We start from the raw sequence: 21,645 nt of genomic DNA, 5'->3' as shown, positions 1-21,645 counted from the left end.
ACCTGTGATATGTTACTAAGTTAAATCCTTGACTCGTGAAGAGCATTGTCTAGGGTGTTTACATCTAAGGGGGTGTATTGCATCTGCAATACCATGAGTTTAACAGAACTTATTTTATTCTTTATATATCTACTTAGAACATTAATAATGCAGGGTCCTATGGTAAGGCCGAAGAGCAGTAGCATCAGGGGGTCAGCAATAGAAGAGACAAGGGAAGTTAGCCATGGAGACCAACTAAACATAGATTGAAACCAATTATTAGTAGCTTCTCTGAAGTTCTCTTTGAGATTTTCTCTAACCAAAGCCAGTGCAGTTTGGATTATTCCTGACTGATTGACATAAAAGCAACAAATTTTACCTAAAGCCATACATAGGTCTCTTTGTTTCATAAAAAGTAAGTCTAGGGCTGCAGGGATGGCTTGGAGGTTAAGGCATTTGCCTGTAAAGCTGAAGGACCCAGGTTCAATTTCCCAGGACCCACTTTAGTCAGATGCACAAGGAGGTGCATGAATCTGGAGGTCATTTCCAGTGGCTGGAGGCCCTGGTGCACCCATTCTCTCTCTCTCCCTCCCTCTTTCTCTATCAAATAAGTAAATAAACATAAATAAAAATATTTTTAAAAAAGTAAGTCTAGTCCCCTCCACTTTCATGGCCACTGGAGTGGTTAGGATGACCTGGTGGGTGCCCTTCCAACATCCCAATATGGTGTCTTTTGATCTGAACTCTGTCTCTGGGCTGAAAGGGATGGGGGCAAACAGCGTGTGTCTAAAAAGCAGCCTTGACTGCTGCGACAATGGACTCATGGACTCTTTAAGACTTGGATAGAATGAAGAAGCCTTTCATTAGTAAAGTCAGTTATCTGTTCAAGACCCCATCTGGGACAGGATGGGAGTGGGGTTTTCATACATAATTTTAAATGGGATAACTCCTTTACATAAGGAGCACACCTGGCCCTTAATAGGGAGAAGGGAAGAAGTCCCACCCATCCTTCACCAGTCTCTAGGATTAATTTAGTTAAAATCTCCTTCAAGGTCCAATTCATTCTTTCTACTTGTGAATTTTGGGGATGATAGGTGCAATGTAATTTCCAATTAATTCCCAGCATCTTAGTCAATTTCTTAGTGATATTTGACACAAAGGCAGGCCCATTATCTGATCCTATCTTGAGGGGCAACCCATAGTGGGGAATTATTTCCTTTAACAATTTATTAACTACTATTTGGGCTGTCTCAGTCTTGGTCAATAAATCTTCTACCAATCCTGAGATGGTATCAACGTAAATAAGTAAATATTTATATCCATACTGGTCTGGCTTCACCTCTGTGAAATCAACTTCCCAATATCTACCTGGCTCCGTTCCCTGCTCTCTCACCTCCATTGGTGGTACCTTACCAGAGGAAGCATTTTTCTGTTGGCAGGTCTGACAGCCGGTGGTGATGTCCTTGATGATTGAGTATCTGGGGAGAAAAACTCTTTGGATAGCTTGTTGCTTCCCAAGTGAGTTCCTTCATGTAGTTTAGCCAGTCTTTGTCCTAGGGCTTGGGGCAGCAACAGTCATCCATTCTCCAGTTGATACTATCCTTGTGGGGTCTGTTTCTTTATCAGGTGACAGGTGGGTTGTAGTTCCTGTTCCATGTATGCTGGTTGCTCAGGAAGAGTGGGCACCAGGAGGGTGACCAGACAGTCTGATGGATGCTGATAGGCAGCACTCTTTGTTGTGAGGTCTGTCAATCTGTTCCCTCTTGCTTCTGTAGTATCCCCTTTGTGGTGACCAGGACAATGGATTATGACCACTTTAGCAGGTGCCCAAATGGCTGGCCATAAGTCCAAAGTTTCATTTTTATTTTACTTATTTATTTATTTTTTTGGTTTTTTGAGGTAGTGTTTCACTGTAGCCCAGGCTGACCTGGAATTCACTATGTAGTCTCAGGGTGACCTCAAACTCATGATGATCTTCCTACCTCTGCCTCCAGAGTGCTGAGATTAAAGGTGTGCCTCACCACGCCTGGCTTCATTTTTATTTATTTTTTATTTTTTGGTTTTTCAAGGTAAGGTCTCACGCCAGCTCCATTTTTATTTTTAATGTCTTTACCTTCTGCTGTTAATAACCCTCGCTTCTGGTGGATGGCCCATGCGCATGTGCTGTGGCGAAGGCATAGCTGCTGTCTATGTAGACATTCACTGTCTTGTCTTCCTAATAAGAGCCTTGGCTAGTGCTATCAGTTCAGCTTTCTGAGCTGATGTACCCCGAGGTAGGGCCCACAGGGTTTCTTCCATAGTCACCCACCACAGCCACTCCAGCATACCTAAGTCCATCCAGGACAAAACTACTGCCATCAGAAAACATCACCAGATCAGGGTCCAGGCAAGCCACATCTGTCAGGTCCAGGCAGAGTCCATGGAAGGTGGAGGTGATCTCTAGACAGTCATGCAGAGAGGTTGATGCCTCATCAGTTTCTGTCAGCAGGGAGGTTGGGTTCAAAGCCTTGGTTTGGAAAAACTGTATTCTTGGTTGACCTAAGAGCAAGGCCTGATAGTGGGTTATGAGAGAGTTAGAGAGCCATTGGTTTGGGGGGGGGGGAGCTTTTTAAAACAGAGTTGGTATCACATGGGGGGCCATAATTGATAAAGTCTGACCCAAGGTTAATTTGTCAGCATCCTTTGTCAAAACAGGAGCAGCTGCAATAGCTTGGAGACAAGGGGGCCAACCAGTGGCTACTGGGACTAGCTTCTTTGACAAGTAGGCCACTGGGTGATGCCATGGCTCCAGTCTTTGGGTTAGGACACCCCTGGCTGTTCCCTTCTTTTCATCCATGTTCAAGTGGAAGGGTTTGCTTAAGTCTAGAAGCACCAGGGCAGGGGGCTGATGTCAGAGCTGACTTTAGTTCTTGGAATGCTTGTTTCTCATTTTCAGACTAATTAAAATGTGTGTGTGTGTGCGCGCGCGCGTGTGTGCGCGTGTGCATGCGCACGCTCTCATGGCCTCATATAGAGGCTTGGCTGATTCAGCAAACCTTGGGATACAAATTCTGCAATACCCTACAGTTCCGAAGAACATGCTCTTACCTTCTTGGAGTTCATATCCCAAGTAGGTTGCCTTACATACACAGATGGGCTTTCCTGGCTGATATGTGATAGCCCAGATGTTGTCAGTTGTCCAGGAGATGCTCTTTGGCAGAGAGGCATTCCTCCCCTGTTTCTGGAGCTAGGAGAATGTTGTTTAGGTATTGTAGAAGAGTTGCCTCAGGTGTTTCCTTGTGAATGGCCTGCAAGTCTCTATGAAGAGCCTCATCAAAGAGGGTAGGAGAATTTTTACATTTCTGTGGAAGCCTAATCCAGGTTAGTTGCCCAGTGGTGCCTTGCTCCATGTCTGTCCACTCAAAGGCAAAAAATGGGTTGACTTCCCTTTGCCAATGTGATACTAAAGAAAGCATCTTTTAGGTCCAGCACAGTATATATTTGCCTTTCAGGTGGAATCATACTGAGCAAAGTATAAGGGCTGTCTTATGGGACCTTGTGCCTTCTGGAAAATAGCCACCATAACCATTAGCCATTTTTTTAGCCTGTCTATCTTCTGGAGTATCTCTATTATTATATACCCTGGCAGCAATCTCTATTAACTCTGAAAGGAGTTTACCCTCAAAGTCTATTTTCTGAATCACCTTTCTAATATCTCATGTTGACTGAGTTACAAAAGCAATGTTAATAGCTTGCCTATTTTCAGGGGCCTCAGATCTATGGGGGGGTATGTCCTATATACTTCCTGCAGCCTTTCTAGGAAAGCAGTGGGGGATTCTGTGGGCCCATGGGTCACTTCATTCACCTTAGACAAATTTGTAGGGTGCTGAGCAAATTGCTGCCTGGAGACCACCCATCAGAGTCCAGTGAAAGAGGTTAAGGGACATTCTACCTCAGTGGTGTTGGGATCCCAGTCTGGTCATGTGGAAGGGAAAACCTCATCAATAACATTAGGGTTCTCCGTGAGGTGGCCATTGGCTCCCAACAGTAGTTTCTAGGCTTCCGTTCAGATTTTCTCATGTTCCTCTGTGGTGGTGAAGAGGGTCTGTCTGCAAGAGTTGTTGACAGTCCTCCCATGTGGGCTGATGGGTATATAAGACTGTCTCGAGAAGGGATATCAGAAAACCTGCTTTAAAGCAGATTTAGGTTTAGCAATGAGAATGGGGGTGCTGGAATCGAACATAGGTCTTTAGGCTTCCCAGATAAGCACCTTAGCCATTAAACCATCATTTACTTGATACCTTTTTTAAATGATCTGTTTATATCCTGATATACATTTTAGGTAAATCTGATGTTTGCCTTATGTAAGGAGTTTGTAACTTGATCAAGTACCTGGACTCAGTTTACCTATTTATCCTTTTGTTTACTGAGAAACATCATCTAGCAGATGTGACTAGGTGTTCAAAAGAGAGGAACTATAAAGAGAAACAAAGTTACATGCCCTTTGTCATTCCCTTTTCCTTATCAGCGACAATTGGCCATTTTATCTCTGGACAGAGTCAGGGAGATGCATGGCTTAAAATTTCATGGGGTCTGAGATAAAGGGGGCATCTTTCCTCTTTCCAGAGTGCAGCTTGCCGTGACTTTATTTATTTATTTATTTTAAAAAATTATTTATTTATTTATTTGAGAGAGAGGAAGAGAGTGGGCATGCCAGGGACTCCAGCCACTCCAAATGAACTCCAGATGCATGTGCCCCCTTGTGCATCTGGCTTACATGGGTCCTAGAGAATCGAACCGGGATTCTTTGGCTTTGCCAGCAAATGCCTTAACCACTAAGCCATCTCTCCAGCCCTTGCCGTGACTTTAAATAGTGTATAACAGTAAGAAAGAGCAAAAGGAAATGACAGAGCAGAGAGCTAAGCATCCTGACATCCCTTGTCTTACTCTGAAGTTGTTTGTTTTTACCTAAGAAATTTACTTTACCCATTTGTAATACACAAGGCGATAGGGTCTTGACTATGTCTAACCTGGTTGGACTTCCAAAGAATATGAATTACAACTGTGCTGTTGACATTCTGACCCACCTAGCATAGGACATCATCTGTGTCTAATGTAAGCTGAATTTACATTAAGTCTATGTCCCTACATAAAACTTTTAGAGCATCCCTGAAAGTCTGTAAACATTTGAAAAAACTTTAACTTTAGGCATAGTGTTTAGGTTTAGCCTGAAAATTAGCTTTCTGTTCCTTCTAAAAGGAAATTAATTTTAGGCAGATTTTGGTTTCTTTAGATCTCTTATATTCTTTCTACATACGTGCATCTTCATCCATACAGTTTGACATTTTGATCTAAGTTTCATTCAAAAAGCATTTTTAACAAGCATTCTATGCCCAACATTGAAAAATACCTTCCTAGTTCCTTCAATCATTTCATTTCTACCCACAACTAACCATCTTTCTTATAAGACTATTAAGAAAAACTACAACAAATTGATTAATCTTATTATCCACTGACAAAGAAACAAGTAGTCTGGTTCAAAGAGTTAACCATTTTACTACTGGAAATTTGTAGAGAAAAATCTTCCTTACCTACCAGACTTGCTTTAAAATTTTTTTTTGTTTATTTTTATTTATTTATTTGAGAGTGACAGACAGAGAGGGAAGAGGCAGAGAGAAAGAGAGAATGGGCTTGCCAGGGCCTCCAGCCACTGCATATGAACTCCAGATGCAGGCGCCCCCTTGTGCATCTGGCTAATGTGGGTCCTTGGGAATTGAGCCTCGAACTAGGATCCCTAGGCTTCACAGGTAAGCACTTAGCTGCTAAGCCATCTCTCCAGCCCCAGACTTGCTTTATAATACCAGTATATATAACTTCAGATTTTATATAGCCCATTGATTTGAGATATCTCCTATTAATAAACTCCATGAAATATACTTTCTGTGAATACAGGCAAAACATAACAACCATTTTGAGGATAATCTTTATCAATACCTCTAACACATTTGGAAATGCTTTTATTAGGAGTAACTAAGGCAAATTTTTGTTTTGATCTTGAGCCTAGAACTCAGGCCAGTTGCCTCCTCTTTTTAAGTAACATGACATTACAATCTTTTAAAATACCTGGCAAATTATGAGTCACCAACTTAGAGAGAATTTTGTTGTTTTTAATAATCCTCTATGTAAGTTGAAGTTGACCTAGAACACAAATTCAGTAATCATATTTATGAGATCATGTAAGAAAGTATAGGTTTTTTAGACTGTTAAAAAACTTTCTTTTATTCAGTATGGTTATAGTCCCATGATAACAAAATTATGTTAAAAGATACATATTTTTAACCCCATGCAACTTTTCATTTTCCACCAGGATTCTTTTCTAGAATTATTTTTTAACTGACACCTGTGAATTATTTTCACTACAAAGGGGAAGAGCTCAGGGCAGCCTCTCCAGACTCTCAGGTTGCATTCTGCACCCCTTTTTCATCATAAACAGGAAACAGGACATGGTTCTTCTTTTTTTAGTTAAAACTATTTTTTATTTCTTTTTTTAATTATTAGGTATGACCATATTTGGTATGTAAACATCACACATTGGTACCAACCTTTCTCTTCTCCCTGCCCCTTTTCTGAAGAGGCCTTCCTCATTGGGGGTGCAGGTCAACCCCATGGGGATCGTGGGTCATGCATTATGGAGGCAGCAGTCAGTTATGGGGGAGAGGTAATGTCTGTGTGCAAAATGTCCCAACTTGTGGCTCTGATGATCTTTCCACACCTTCTTCTGCAAAATTCCCTGAGCCATGCTGGGAGCATTTTAAGTCTACTTCAGTGATGGTCACAGCATCTAGATGTCTGGTTTGGTAGGTGTTCAGTGTCCTCAGTATCTTTCTCCATCACCCTTGTGCTGATATCAGCTTAACTTAGAGAGCAGCATTCTTGCTCATTTCCCCAGTTCCTCTGTGGTTTTACTAATAGTGAATGAGGGTTCCTATTTCTCTACAGCCACACCAACATTTGTTTTCATTTGATTTTTTAATGTTTGCTATCCTTACTGGGGTAAGGTGCAATCTCATAGGTGAATTTTCATTTCTTTAATGGTTAGGGACATTGAACATTTTCTTAAGCATGTGTTAGCCATTTGTAATTCTTCCTCCGAGAACTCCGTATTTAGTTCTCTGCCCCACTTTTGGAGTGGGTTGTTTGATTTTCTATTGTTTAGTTTTTTGAGTTCTTTATAGATTCTAGATATTAGGCTTATGTCAATGGTATAACTGGCAAAGATTTTCTCCAATACAGTGGGTAATCTATTGGCTCTGCTAATGATATGTTTGTCTGTGCAAAAGCTTTCTAGCTTCATAAGATCTCATTGGTTGAGTGCTTGCTTAATTACCTTGGGTACTGGGTTTTTTTTTTGTTCAGGAAGTCTTTTCCCAATTCTATACCATGAAGAGTGATTACTATTATTTTTTCCAGTAGTTGAAGAGTTTTGGGTCTTATATTGAGGTCTTTAATACATTCGGACTTGATTTTTTTATATGGCAAAATGAATGGGTCTAATTTCAGTTTTCTACATATGGTCATCCAATTTGTCCAACACCATCTGTTGGAGATGCTATCTTTTCTCCAATTTACATTACTGGCACCTTTATCAATGATCAAGCAGCTGTAGTTGCTTGCCCTAAAGTCTGTATCTTCAATTCTGTTCCATTAGTCTATGTTTCTGTTTTCATTCCAGTACAGTGCTATTTTTGTCATTGTGGCTGATACCACCAGAGGTGTTTCTTTTGCTGAGGATATGTTTGGATATCCAAGGCCTTCTGCTATTCCATATAAATTTGAGATCAGGTTTTCAGTCTCAGTGAAGAATGATGCTGGTATTTTTATTGGTATTGCATTAAATCTGTATATTGCTTTTGGTAGAATTGCCATTTTCATGATTTTAATTCTACCTATCCATGAACATGACAGGTCCTTCCATCTTTTTAAGTCCTCCTCTATTTCTTTCTTGAATGTTTTTATGTTTTCATTATGTAGTTCATTCACATCCTTTGTTAGTGTTATTCCAAAGTATTTAATATTTTTTGTTGCTATTGAAAATGGACAGTCTCACTGATTTCTTTCTCTTTATATTTGTCTTTTGCATACAGAAAAGCTACTGATTTTTGTGCATTGATTTTGTATCCTGCCACTTTGATGAAGGAATTTATCACCTGTAGAAGTTTTGGGATGGAGACTTTAGGGATATAAATAGAGCTAACTTGACTTCTTCCTTTCCAATTTAAATCCCTTTTACTTCTTTTTCCTGTCTTATTGCTTGGGCTAGTATGCAGTGGTGAGAGTGGGCACCCCTGTCTTGTTCCTGATCTCAGTGGGAACTCCTTGAATTTTTCCCCATTAAGAATTAGTTGAGCTTTAGGAGCTTTATATATAGCCTTTATTGTGTTGAGATATAAACCCTCCATGACTATTCTTTTCAGTGCTTTTATCATGAAGTGGTGGTGTTGTTTTTCAAAGACCTTCTCTGCACAATTGAGATTATCATGTGGTTCTTATGGTTCAGTTCATTTATGTGCTGTATTACATTGCCCAATTTCCATATGTTAAGCCATCCCTACATCTTTGGGGTGAAGCCTACTTGATCAAGGTTGATAATGCTCCTGATGTGTTGTCAAGTTTGGTTTGCAAGGATTTTGTTCAGGATCTTTGCATCTAAGTTCATTAGGGATATATAGACCTATAATTTTTTTCCTTGTTGCATCTTTTTCTGGTTTTGGTATTAGGGTGATGCTAGCTTCATAAAATGAGTTGGGTAAGATTCCATGGTCTCCAACTATGTGGAATAATTTGAGCAAAATTGGTTTCAGTTCTTCTATGAAGGTTTGATAGAATTCAGCTGAGAAGCCATCTGGTCCTGGTCTTTTCTTTTTGGGGAGGTTTTTGATTACCTTTTCAATCTCCATGGATGTGATAGGTTTGTTTAGGAGATTAATCTGCTCTATTTAGTTTTGGTAGATGGTATTTGTCTAGGAATTCATCCATTTCCTCCAAATTATTTAATTTTGTGGAGCAGAGGTTTTAGAAGTATGCCCTGATGATTTTTCCAATTTCATTGATGTCTGTAGTGATCTCTTATTTTTCATTTCTGATTTTGTTAATTTTAGACCTCTCTTTTTTGTGCTGGGTCACTTTGGCCAAGGGTTTGTCAATCTTGTTTATTTATTTATTTATTTATTTATTTATTTATTTGAAGAACCAGCTCTTTGTTTCATTGATTTTAAAATTGTTTTCCTAGTTTCCAATTCATTAATTTCTGCTCTAATCTTGATTATTTATTTCTGTCTGGTGCTCTTTGGGTTGGATACTTCTTATTTTTCCAGCACCTTTAGGTGGACAGTCAGGTTATTGATTTGTGATCTGTCTTTGTAATGAAGGCATTTAGGACTAAATTTTCCCCTTATGACTGCCTTCATTGAGTCCCATAAGTTTTGGTAGGTTGTGTTTTCATTATCATTCAAATCTAGGAATTTTACAATTTCTTTTTTGATTTCTTCCATGACACATTCATTGCTTAAATGTGTGTTATTTAGTCTCCAAGAGTTGGTGGAGTTCTTGATGTGTCTCTTGTTAATTTCTCTTTGAAACACTGTTATCTGACATGATGCAGGAAATTACTTGAATTTTCCTGACTTTATGAAGGCATGCTTTGTGGCCTAATATATAGTCAATTTTGGAGACAGTTCCATGAGCTGCTGAGAAGAATGTGTATTCTGTAGAGTTGGTTTGGAAAGTTCTGTAGATATCTGTTAGGTCTAGTTGATCTGTGATGTTGTTGAGCTCTATTATTTCCTGTTGATTTTCTGCTTAGATGTGGATACTTAGTGGCCGGTCAAGATACTAGAGCAAAAGGCTTGATTCCACAGCTCACACAGGGGCCAGGCACAATGGGACCTACCAGGACCAGGGGAGTAGGAGGAGTAAGGGAACAGGGACCTGGCCTACTTTGTGTTGAGCCCTCCAGGACCTAGATCAGTGCAGGCCGCGTAGACTAGGGAGGTGGGAGGATATCAGATACAGGGGTGTGGTCTCCTCACTCCAGAGGGCCGTGGCTGCCCACACACTGATGTGCAAGGAACTCAGACTTGGGCAGTGGGAGGTGTCCAGATATGGGTCTGGCCTACCCACTCCAGACTGCTGTTCCCCCCCACACACTGACTGCACAAGGAACTCAACCCTGGGTAGTGGGAGGGGACAAGAAATGGGTTTGGCCTACTCACGCCAGACTGTTGCACCTGCCCAGACACTGACTGTGCAAGGAACTCGGGCCCAGGAGGAGGAGGGAGGAGCCCAGATATGGGCCCAGCCTACTCAATACAGACCACAGGGACTGCTCACACACTGACTGCACAAGGAACTCAGACCTGGGTGATGGGAGAGGACCAGAAATGGGTCTGGCTTACTCACTCCAGACCACCACATCCACCCAGGCAGTGGAGGGAACCAGAAATAGGTCCAGCCTACTCACTCGAGACTGCTGTGGCTGCCCCCAAAATATGGCTTTGTTTACATAGAATTTTAACTCACCATAGGCTTTAAATCTGACTTTTAAAGACAAAAACCAAAAATCCTTGAAATAAATCAAATGCTAAGAAAAACTTTAGGAGAGACCTGTTAGACTATTTAGATTAATAAAGAAACCAAAAGGTGTCTATAAACAATGTCTTATTTGTTAAAAGCCAAACAAAAGAGGAAATATCAGGCACAGTTCAATTTAAAATTATGTACTTATTTTTATCAAACAATTTAAAAGTCACATGTTCTTTTTTAATTTTTTTGTTCATTTTTATTTGTTTATTTGAGAGTGTCAGAGAGAGAAAGATGCAGAGAGAGAGAGGGAGAGAGATAGGGAGAGAATGGGCATGCCAGGGTTTCCCACCTCTGCAAACGAACTCTAGACACGTGTGCCCCCTTGTGCATCTGGCTAATGTGGGTCCTGGGGAATCAAGCCTTGAACGGGGGTCCTTAGGCTGCACAGGCAAGCACTTAACCACCAAGCCATCTCTTCAGCTCAAGTCACATGGCTTAACATGTGGAGTCAGGCTATCACATTGGAACCTTGAATTGGAGATCCTCTTGTCTCAGGAGGAATAGCTAGGATAATAGGCCTAGCTCATTTTACTGTTTATCTTCTTCTTCTTCTTTTTTTTTTTTTTTTTGGAAGATTTTTAAAGTGCTTTTTAACCAGTTTTAAATGAGATTTTTCAACAAAATGATTTTGACCCATATTTTCAAAGATGAGGACAAGACAAATGAACACAACACTAAACACAAACATGCTAGCAATAACGGCTCTCCTGACACTGCCTTGTGACTGCCAAACCAAAACTGAGCCAGAAACACACCTCTATTCAAAATCTCCGAACAGAGGTAGAGAGGGTCAAATACGGCCCCTTGATCCCCTCATCCAGGGGAACTAATGCTGCATCCAGTTTCCTTCTTGGGCCCAGAAAAATGCACAAAACCAAAAAATCAGAAAAAAAAAAAAAAAAAGAAAAAGAAAAAGAAGAGTAGAGAAAGCACCTCTGGAGATTTCTAACCCAGTAAAGGAGGGGGCCGGCAGTCCTAGACAAAAGTTCCCCGCTACCAACTCCAAAACCAGGAACATGCAGATGGATAGAAATCTGGTTCTTGGGCCTAGACTAGGGGTCCTTCCCTGGTTTGGTTGCCCCAGAGTCGGGAGGGAGGTCTTGAAATGTTGATCCAGGGTGAGTCTCTAAGATGTTATGGGTCCAGTGTCACACAAATAAGACTATCAATTCACAGAATGTGAGGCAAAGTTTTATTGGGTAAAAAAAGAAAAAAGAAAGAGACTGGTGCACCAGGTCTTCATCCCAGAGGCCGGGATTTCAGGATGCAGCCCTGAACTGTTAAGAGTGTCAGCTTTTATTGGAAATAACCACATTTTTATAGTAAAAACAGGATGGGAGTTAAACCACAAAGTTCTATACTAAACAAGGGGAGGCACTATTACAAGAAGTCACAAGGTTACATAGATCACATAGACGGAACTGAGACAAGAAACATTCTATGCTATGTAATCCCAAAGATATTTAGAAGCAAAGAGATACAGGAAGGTCAAGGTACATTGCAGAGGGATCATCCCATTCCTTAAGTAACAGTAAACACCTGCATTGCACAGAGGGATCATCCAGTTCCTTTCACATTCCATTTTCCAATGAGAGGGCTGCTCCTTGTGTACTTGGAATTGCTCCATGTATATTTGGAGCTGACTAAGGGGCTCCACATGTATTCAGAGCTGAAAGTTAAAGCTTTACAGAGGGCCATTAAGAGACATTTACATAGTGACAGCCAGGGAATTCCTGTGAGGGGGGAGGGAACTGTAATTAACCTCTGTGTGAATGTGTGTGAATGGGCGACTCAGTCCATTTGCATTCTGAGTTCAAATTTGTAGTCCTATGGCTGGGCATCCTTAACATCCCCACTAAGGCCACAGGATTTGAGTGGGCTCATTCTGCAGTACCATGGCAAGTGACATAAGGTCTCATGGTGGGATTGGAAGAGTATCCAAGCTGAACCCTCTACAGCAAGCGCTGCTGAAGTTCCTCCGGGACACAGCCAGACGATCATATGAATGGCTCCCTTTCAAGGTGGAACCCATCCCTTGTCTGTCATGTGTCACTGAAACTGGGAGGAAAACACAAGAAGGGGGGGCACTGTGATGCCTCTTAATGTATGTGAGTATGTGAATATATTTGAGATCCCTGCACCCATGAGTATGCAGGTAAACGGGGAGGCACTATAATGTCATCAAGTGCTCTCTCTCTCTCTTTCTCTCTCTCTCTTTGTGTGTGTGTGTGTGTGTGTGTGTGTGTGTGTGTGTCAGTGTCTGAGGCTATGAAAGATTTTTGCCCAGTGTCTGTGCCCCCTGAGCAGAGCCAGGGAAAGACCTGAGATCCCATGCTGAGGCCTGGCAGATCTAGGAGCCTATGAATGGCACAGAGGGTGAGCCCTGTGCTTGAGTCTGTTGGGAAGAAGACTTGGAGATTGGCTTTGGCATTCCTGGGCCCCTGGGCCTTGCTATTTCCCCAGTGCTGGAAGTTGATCTAAAATGTTGGGTGCTGGGGTGGGACCCAAGGTATTACAGGTTTCCTTGTGGACCCAAAGGGGACTTCTTACAGAAATTGCGAGCGAATTTGCTGTAACTGTTTCAGTGCCTTGTCTCCCTTGGCCTGTACAAATGGACAGTGGGAGCACTGGGAGAAGGAAGCAAACTGCAATGCAGGTCTCACTGTGGGGTTTCTGCCTTCTTACTGTGCCCCGCAGTGGTGAGGGTCCATCAGAAGAAGTTAAACACTAGGGCTGTTGGGGAGGGTCATTGAAGTTTCTGGGTTGTCAGAACAGTCCAAGATGGGGGAAATGGAGATAAAATTAAACCTCTGGCTGTTTACTTTTCCTTGGAAGTGGGTGATGGGAAGATAAGTTCTTTTCCTTTTGTTTACTAGGTGGTGCCTGTTAAGAGGGGATTAAAGCTGTTCCCCAGGAGGCCTGATAACTCCAAGGTCAAATCTGGCTATCTGTGAGCTTGTAAATTTTATGGTCCAGAAGAATTCTTCTATGAAGGTCATTGGTTCCTGAATCCTTCAGTTATGTTGAAGGCTTGTGATAAGGTGGTAAGGAGTATTCTAAAGCATTGTTCCCCCACAGAGACTGGCTGATGCATTCATGACCTCACTAAGTAAATAAAGGGAGAAAGATCAGAAAAGGTAAATAAGCAGAGATAGATCTTCAGAAGACTTGAGAGGAAAGTAAAATGATGCTATCTAACATCAGGCACAGTAGGGCTGATTAGAAAAGGGAAGTTGTTACAAAATTTACAACTGGGAAATATGTGTTTAAGGGATTCTTTTTCCTTTTAGTGTAGTTTTCTTTGTTCAGATGAGATATAAAACTGTTTTAATTTCACAGATACATGGACGAAAGATCATCTTGGATCTGCCAAGTATGGTACCTTTCTTTGTTATTTCTTATTGAATTATTTAAAAGGGACCAAAAAATCCTAACTGGTTGTGCAAATTAAAAAAAAGAAAAACTGAGCTGGAGGGATGGCTTAGTGGTTAAGGCCTTTGCCTGCAAAGCCAAAGGACCCAGGTTCAATTCCCTAGGACCCACGTTAGCCAGCTGCACAGTGGCTGGAGGATCCAATGCACCCATTCTCTGTTTCCCTCTTTCTCTTTCAAATAAATAAAGATAAAATATTTAAAAAAGAAAAACTATGAGAATTATAACCCAGAGCAACAGATGTCTCAGTTGGTCACAGAGATGCCAGTTACATACAGAAAGACAGTAAATTGACTATTCCATGGGGCAAATGTAGCCCCAGATTATTAGGCTGTGGACAGACAGCAGTCAATTCTCCTTAACTGCTGAAGATGAAGTTCTAACAATACAGGTGGAGCTCTTAGGAACTTCAGTTTTAGAGCCTTTTTGTATGCTGGACAGGCACAGAGACCACTCTCCAGAAAAACGGTGCTTTTCAGAGCCACCGAGGACATGATTCCCTGGATTATATTAAGTCTACTAGCGCCATAGCCTGGCTATTACCCTATACAGCCTTTCTGCATGTGGCATGACATTTATAGGTGACACAAACAAATATTATATCCAAGGTCAAAAATGACAATTACAAGTAAGAGAAACAAGTTTTGTCTATAAAAAGAAACATTAAATTTGATAAGGAAAGTTAATTAAAATTAAGAGACTAATAAATAAAAGTACTTTACTTAGTTCAGGAAAAAGATCTAGAGATATGAAAGGATGTCAAACTAAAAAGACTGAATGTTTGATTATTTTTGTCAAGTTTTATATAACCATGAAATTATGAGCTTTGTATCATTGCACCTAATGTTGTCTGTTGAAATGAATTTCCCCCTATTAAATGAAGTTTTGTCTAACAGGAATGATATGCGACCAAAATAGTACATTTGGAGAAGAATTTATGTATTATATCAAAACAGCCAGTTTGTTCATTGGGAAAACATACAAATTTAACATTCAGGCAAAACTTTAAGTGGGGATTATTGAAGGCTTCCCTGGAAAAAAATAAAATTTTGAAGGAAGAAATCTTGTCATGAACAAAAGAACATACAATCAGGGATTAATTAATTAAAAAACACCCATAAATCTAAAGTTCTGTTTGAAAAAAAACTTTTATAAACATTAAGAAGTATAGCAATATCTGAGTAAAATTGTGTTTACTAAGACTTGAATTTTGGTTATGGAGTTTAATATTCCCTAATAATAATACCCTCTAATAATGTAATCTTATCCAGCTCAATTTCTTTTAACCTAGAGGTATCTGGGACCAGTCTTGTGGTTAGAAGAAAATAGTTCTTTTTAATGTTAATAAAGTTGGGTCAGTTTTTGTTGGCCTTTTGAGCTTAACTGGTATCTCTAATTCATCCCTTTTAAGAATAAGAACCCATAATTATTTGGAGAATGGAATTAACTCAATCTCACTTCTCTACACTGGAGATGGATAATGAGGAGTTATAAAATCTTTACTGTTATGGGCTAGGCCTTGGACAACAATAAGAGGAAACTCAGAAGGTCAGCTATAGTTAAAAATAACTTACAGACTGGAGAGATGGCTTAGCAGTTAAGGCGCTTGCCTGTAAAGCCAAAGGACCTCAGTTTGATACCCCAGGACCCACATAAGCCAGATGTGTAAGGAGGTGCATATGTCTGGAGTTTATTTGCAGTGACTGGAGGTTCTGGCATGCCTATTCTCTATCTGCCCCCGCCCTGCCTTTTTCCCTCTCTCAAATAAATAAAAATAAAAATAAAATCCTAAAAAATAAAAATTTTTACATTGGTATGTGATGGCATTGGGATTTTAGATTTGCAGCATAAAATATATAAACTTATAAGGTGATATAGAATATGTCCTGTTAGCAAAATTTATATATTGATCTGATCCTAAGAAATGTTTTGAGAATGTCTTATACATGTTAATATATGATGTGCAATTATATTACAGGGGCCAATGATCATAACAAGAAATGCAATATGCTGTTTTTGGAAAACTGGAGAAAATAAAGTATACAGAATATTGCTTCAAAAAACAACTTTTAAATAAAGCTCAATAAAAGGAAAATATATTTAAATGTAGCTTAACATCTGGAGACATTTATAATTAATCAATTTCTTTTTTTTTTTGAGGTAGGGTCTCACTCTAGCCCAGACTGACCTGGAATTCACTCTGTAGTCTCATGGTGGCCTTGAACTCACAGCGATCCTCTTATTTCTGCCTCCTGAGTGCTGGGATTAAAGGTGCACCACCACACCCAGCAATCAATCAAGTTTAACAGAGGATAACAGTTATTAAAAAGGTTGTTAATTAAGATGGGTAAAAGATAACATCTTGATGTTTCTATCCAAAATATGTGTTGTTAACCAGCTGTGTCATGGATGGACCATGGTTTGCAATGGAGACCCAAAGATGCTTTAGATATGCCAGGACTGAGAAATGGCTACTATGGAACATGCTGACTTGGGATAGAAGTTTTCCTACTACTCAACCTAGCTAGGATGGAAATTTTGGAGATCCAGAGATTGTCATATCTGGATATGAATGTTGGGCTTGAACTGATGTTGTTTGATATTTACCTAATGATTATTGATTTTGCATTGGTTCAGTCCCTCCTTGTTGTGCCTTATAACAATGGAAATGTTTACTCTGTGCCATTATATGTTGGATATATGTGACTTGTTTTGACTTTACAGGACTCACAATTATGAGACAGTCTTGAAGTTTGTAAAGCTTATGGGCCTTTTAGAGTTAGACTGAATACAATTGGCCTTGTGATATGGTTATCAGTCATTGGGGGCCAGGGGCAGAATGTGATAGTATGTCATCCATGGACTCAGGTGTTAAAATTAAAGTTATAGCTTTGATCTCCACTACCTGGCTATAGGAAGTATCACTGGGGGCAGATCTAGATTCCAGCCCAAAGGTGTTGAGAGCAGTGTGAGCTTAGGTAGAGGTCCTGTTGGTTGCCAATTTATGCTTGCTGCTTTTCTGGTGTTTGCTGGCTGGTAGTGGTCGCCCCACCTTGGTTGGATTTATGAATGGGACCAGCTTCTTCTGCCATCAGTGAACTTTCCTTAGATCTGTAAGCTTGAAATAAATCCTTTCCTCCCATTAGATGGCATTTGGTTGGATGCTCATCCCAGTGACATGAAGTCATTTACTACAGCTAATGTTTTTTTTTAATTTTTTTCAAATTTTTATTAACAACTTCCATGATTATAAAAAATAGCCCATGGTAATACCCTCCCTTCCCCCACTTTCCCCTTTGAAACTCCATTCTCCATCATATCCCCTCCCCATCTCAATCAGTCTCTCCTTTATTTTTTTTATTTTTTATTTTTTTTTAATTTTTATTAACATTTTCCATGATTATAAAATATATCCCATGGTAATTCCCTCCCTCCCCACCCCCACACTTTCCCGTTTGAAATTCCATTCTCCATCATATTACCTCCCCATTACAATCATTGTAATTACATATATACAATATCAACCTATTAAGTATCCTCCTCCCTTCCTTTCTCCACCCTTTATGTCTCCTTTTCAACTTACTGGCCTCTGCTACTAAGTATTTTCATTCTCACGCAGAAGCCCAGTCATCTGTAGCTAGGATCCACATATGAGAGAGAACATGTGGCGCTTGGCTTTCTGGGCCTGGGTTACCTGACTTAGTATAATACTTTCCAGGTCCATCCATTTTTCTGCAAATTTCATAACTTCATTTTTCTTTACCGCTGAGTAGAACTCCATTGTATAAATGTACCACATCTTCATTATCCACTCATCTGTTGAGGGATATCTAGGCTGGTTCCATTTCCCAGCTATTATAAATTGAGCAGCAATAAACATGGTTGAGCATGTACTTCTAAGGAAATGAGATGAGTCCTTTGGATATATGCCTAGGAGCGCTATAGCTGGGTCATATGGTAGATCAATCTCTAGCTGCTTTAGGAACCTCCACAGTGTTTTCCACAATGGCTGGACCAGATTGCATTCCCACCAGCAGTGCAGAAGGGTTCCTTTTTTTCCACATCCCCGCCAACATTTATGATCATTTGTTTTCATGATGGTGGCCAATCTGACAGGAGTGAGATGGAATCTCAATGTAGTTTTAATCTGCATTTCCCTGATGACTAGTGACGTAGAACATTTTTTAAGATACTTATATGCCATTCGTATTTCTTCCTTTGAGAACTCTCTATTTAGCTCCATAGCCCATTTTTTGATTGGCTTGTTTGATTCCTTATTATTTAACTTTTTGAGTTCTTTGTATATCCTAGATATTAATCCTCTATCAGATATATAGCTGGCGAAGATTTTTTCCCATTCTGTAGGTTGCCTCTTTGCTTTTTTCACTGTGTCCTTTGTGGTGCAAAATCTTTGTAATTTCATTAGGTCCCAGTGGTTAATCTGTGGTTTTATTGACTGAGCAATTGGGGTTGTATTCAGAAAGTCTTTGCCAAGACCAATATGTTGAAGGGTTTCCCCTACTTTTTTCTCTAGCAGTTTCAAAGTTTCCGGTCTGATGTTAAGGTCTTTGATCCATTTGGACTTAATTCTTGTGCATGGCGAGAGAGAAGAATCTATTTTCATCCTTCTGCAGATATATATCCAGTTTTCAAAACACCATTTGCTGAAGAGGCTGTCTCTTCTCCAATGAGTATTTTTGGCATTTTTATTGAATATCAGGTGGCTATAGCTACTTGGGCTTACATCTGGGTCCTCTATTCTGTTCCACTGATCTACATGTCTGTTTTTGTGCCAGTACCATGCTGTTTTTGTTACTATGGCTCTGTAGTATAGGGTAAAATCAGGTATGGTGATACCACCAGACTCTTTTTTGTTGCTCAGTATTATTTTAGATACTCGAGGTTTTTTGTGATTCCAAATGAATTTTTGGATTGTTTTTTCTATTTCCATGAAGAAAGCCTTTGGAATTTTGATAGGGATTGCATTAAATGTGTAGATTGCTTTAGGTAAGATTGCCATTTTCACGATATTGATTCTTCCAATCCAGGAACAAGAGATGTTTCTCCACTTTCTAGTGTCTTCTGCAATTTCTCGCTTGAGTGTTTTAAAGTTCTCATTGTATAGATTCTTTACTTCCTTGGTTAGGTTTATTCCAAGGTATTTTATTTTTTGATGCAATTGTGAATGGGAGTGATTCTCTGATTTCATCCTCTGTGTGTTTGTTGTTAGCATATATGAAGGCTACTGATTTCTGTGTATTTATTTTGTATCCTGCTACATTGCTGTAGGTTTTGATCAGCTCTAACAGCTTGCTAGTAGAGTCTTTAGGGTCCTTTATGTATAGAATCATGTCATCTGCAAATAATGATAACTTGATTTCTTCCTTTCCAATTTGTATCCCTTTTATGTGTGTCTCTTGCCTTATTGCTATGGCCAAGACTTCCAAAACTATATTAAATAGAAGTGGGGACAGTGGACACCCTTGTCTTGTTCCTGATTTTAGTGGAAAAGCTTCCAGTTTTTCCCCATTTAGTAATATGTTGGCTGTAGGCTTGTCATAAATAGCCTTTATTATATTGAGATATGTTCCTTCTATTCCCAGTCTCTGTAGGACTTTTATCATGAAGGGATGTTGGATTTTGTCAAATGCTTTCTGTGCATCTAATGAGATGATCATGTGATTTTTGTCCTTCCCCCCGTTTATGTAATGTATTACATTTATAGATTTGCGTATGTTGAACCATCCCTGCATCTCTGGGATAAAGCCTACTTGGTCCGGGTGAATGATCTTTTTGATATACTCTTGTATTCTGTTTGCCAATATTTTGTTGAGAATTTTTGCATCTATGTTCATGAGGGAGATTGGTCTGTAATTTTCTTTTTTTGTTCTATCTTTGCCTGGTTTTGGTATCAGGGTGATGCTGGCCTCATAGAAGGAGTTTGGTAGAATTCCTTCTTTTTCTATTTCCTGGAAAAGCTTAAGAAGCAATGGTGTTAGCTCTTCCTTAAAAGTCTGGTAAAATTCAGCAGTGAATCCATCCGGGCCTGGGCTTTTTTTAGTTGGGAGATTATTGATAACTGTTCGGATCTCCATGTTTGTTATAGGTCTATTTAAGTGATTAATCTCATTTTGATTTAATTTAGGTAGGTCATATAGATCAAGGAAATCATCCATTTCTTTCAGATTTTCATACTTTGTGGAGTATATGCTTTTATAGTATGTCCCTATAATTTTTTGAATTTCTCTGGAATCTGTTGTGATGTTACCTTGTTCATCTCTGATTTTATTAATTTGTGTCTCTTCTCTCTTTCTTTTGGTCAGATTTGCTAAGGGTTTATCAATCTTGTTTATCCTTTCAAAGAACCAACTCTTTGTTTCATTAATTCTTTGGATTGTTCTTTTTGTTTGTATTTCATTAATTTCTGCCCTAATCTTTATTATTTCTTCCCGTCTACTACTTTTTGGTTTGCCTTGTTCTTCTTTTTCCAAGGCTTTAAGGTGAAGCATTAGGTCGTTTACTTGCGACCTTTCTAATTTTTTTTTTTTTTTATTTAAAAAAAAATTTTTTTTTGTTCATTATTTATTTATTTATTTGAGAGCAACAGACACAGGGAGAAAGACAGAGAGAGGGAGAGAGAGAGAATGGGTGCGCCAGGGCTTCCAGCCTCTGCAAACGAACTCCAGACACGTGCATCCCCTTGTGCATCTGGCTAATGTGGGACCTGGGGAACCGAGCCTCGAACCGAGGTCCTTAGGCTTCACAGGCAAGTGCTTAACCGCTAAGCCATCTCTCCAGCCCTCTAATTTCTTAATATAGGCTCTTAAGGCTATAAATTTACCTCTTAGAACTGCCTTCATTGTGTCCCAGAGATTTTGCCATGTTGTGTTCTCATTATCATTTGACTCTATAAATTTTTGATTTCCTTTTTGATTTCTTCATTGACCCACTCATCATTTAGTAGTGTATTGTTTAGTTTCCATGATTTTGTGTATGCTCTATAGCCTTTCTTGCTACTGATTTGTAGTTTAATTCCATTGTGGTCAGATAGAATGCAAGGAATTATTTCAATTTTCCTGAATTTGTTAAGATTTGCTTTGTGTCTTAATATATGGTATATTTTAGAGAATGTTCCATGTGCTGCTGAAAAGAATGTATATTCTGCAGCCTTTGGATGAAATGTCCTGTATATATCTGTTAGGTCCATTCCTTCTATGACCTCATTTAGTCCAGATACCTCTCTGTTTATTCTTTCCCGGATGACCTGTCAATTGATGAGAGTGGGGTGTTAAAGTCACCCACCACCACTGTGTTTGGTGTTATCTGTGACCTTAGTTCTAATAGTGTTGTTTGACGAATTTGGGAGCCCCCATGTTAGGTGCATATATGTTTAGGATTGTAATGTCCTCCTGTTGGAGTGTGCCCTTAATCAATATAAAGTGACCTTCCTTATCTTTCTTGACTAATGTCGGACTAAAGTCTACCCTGTCTGATATTAGGATAGCAACCCCTGCTTGTTTTCTAGGCCCATTTGCTTGAAACACCGTCTTCCAACCTTTCACCCTAAGATAATGTCTATCCTTTGTAGAAAGGTGAGTTTCTTGGAGACAACAA

This window comes from Jaculus jaculus, chromosome 11, assembly GCF_020740685.1.
Source record: "Jaculus jaculus isolate mJacJac1 chromosome 11, mJacJac1.mat.Y.cur, whole genome shotgun sequence".
In the NCBI taxonomy this organism is placed as follows: domain Eukaryota; kingdom Metazoa; phylum Chordata; class Mammalia; order Rodentia; family Dipodidae; genus Jaculus; species Jaculus jaculus.
Note: the sequence above shows the minus strand (reverse complement) of the source record.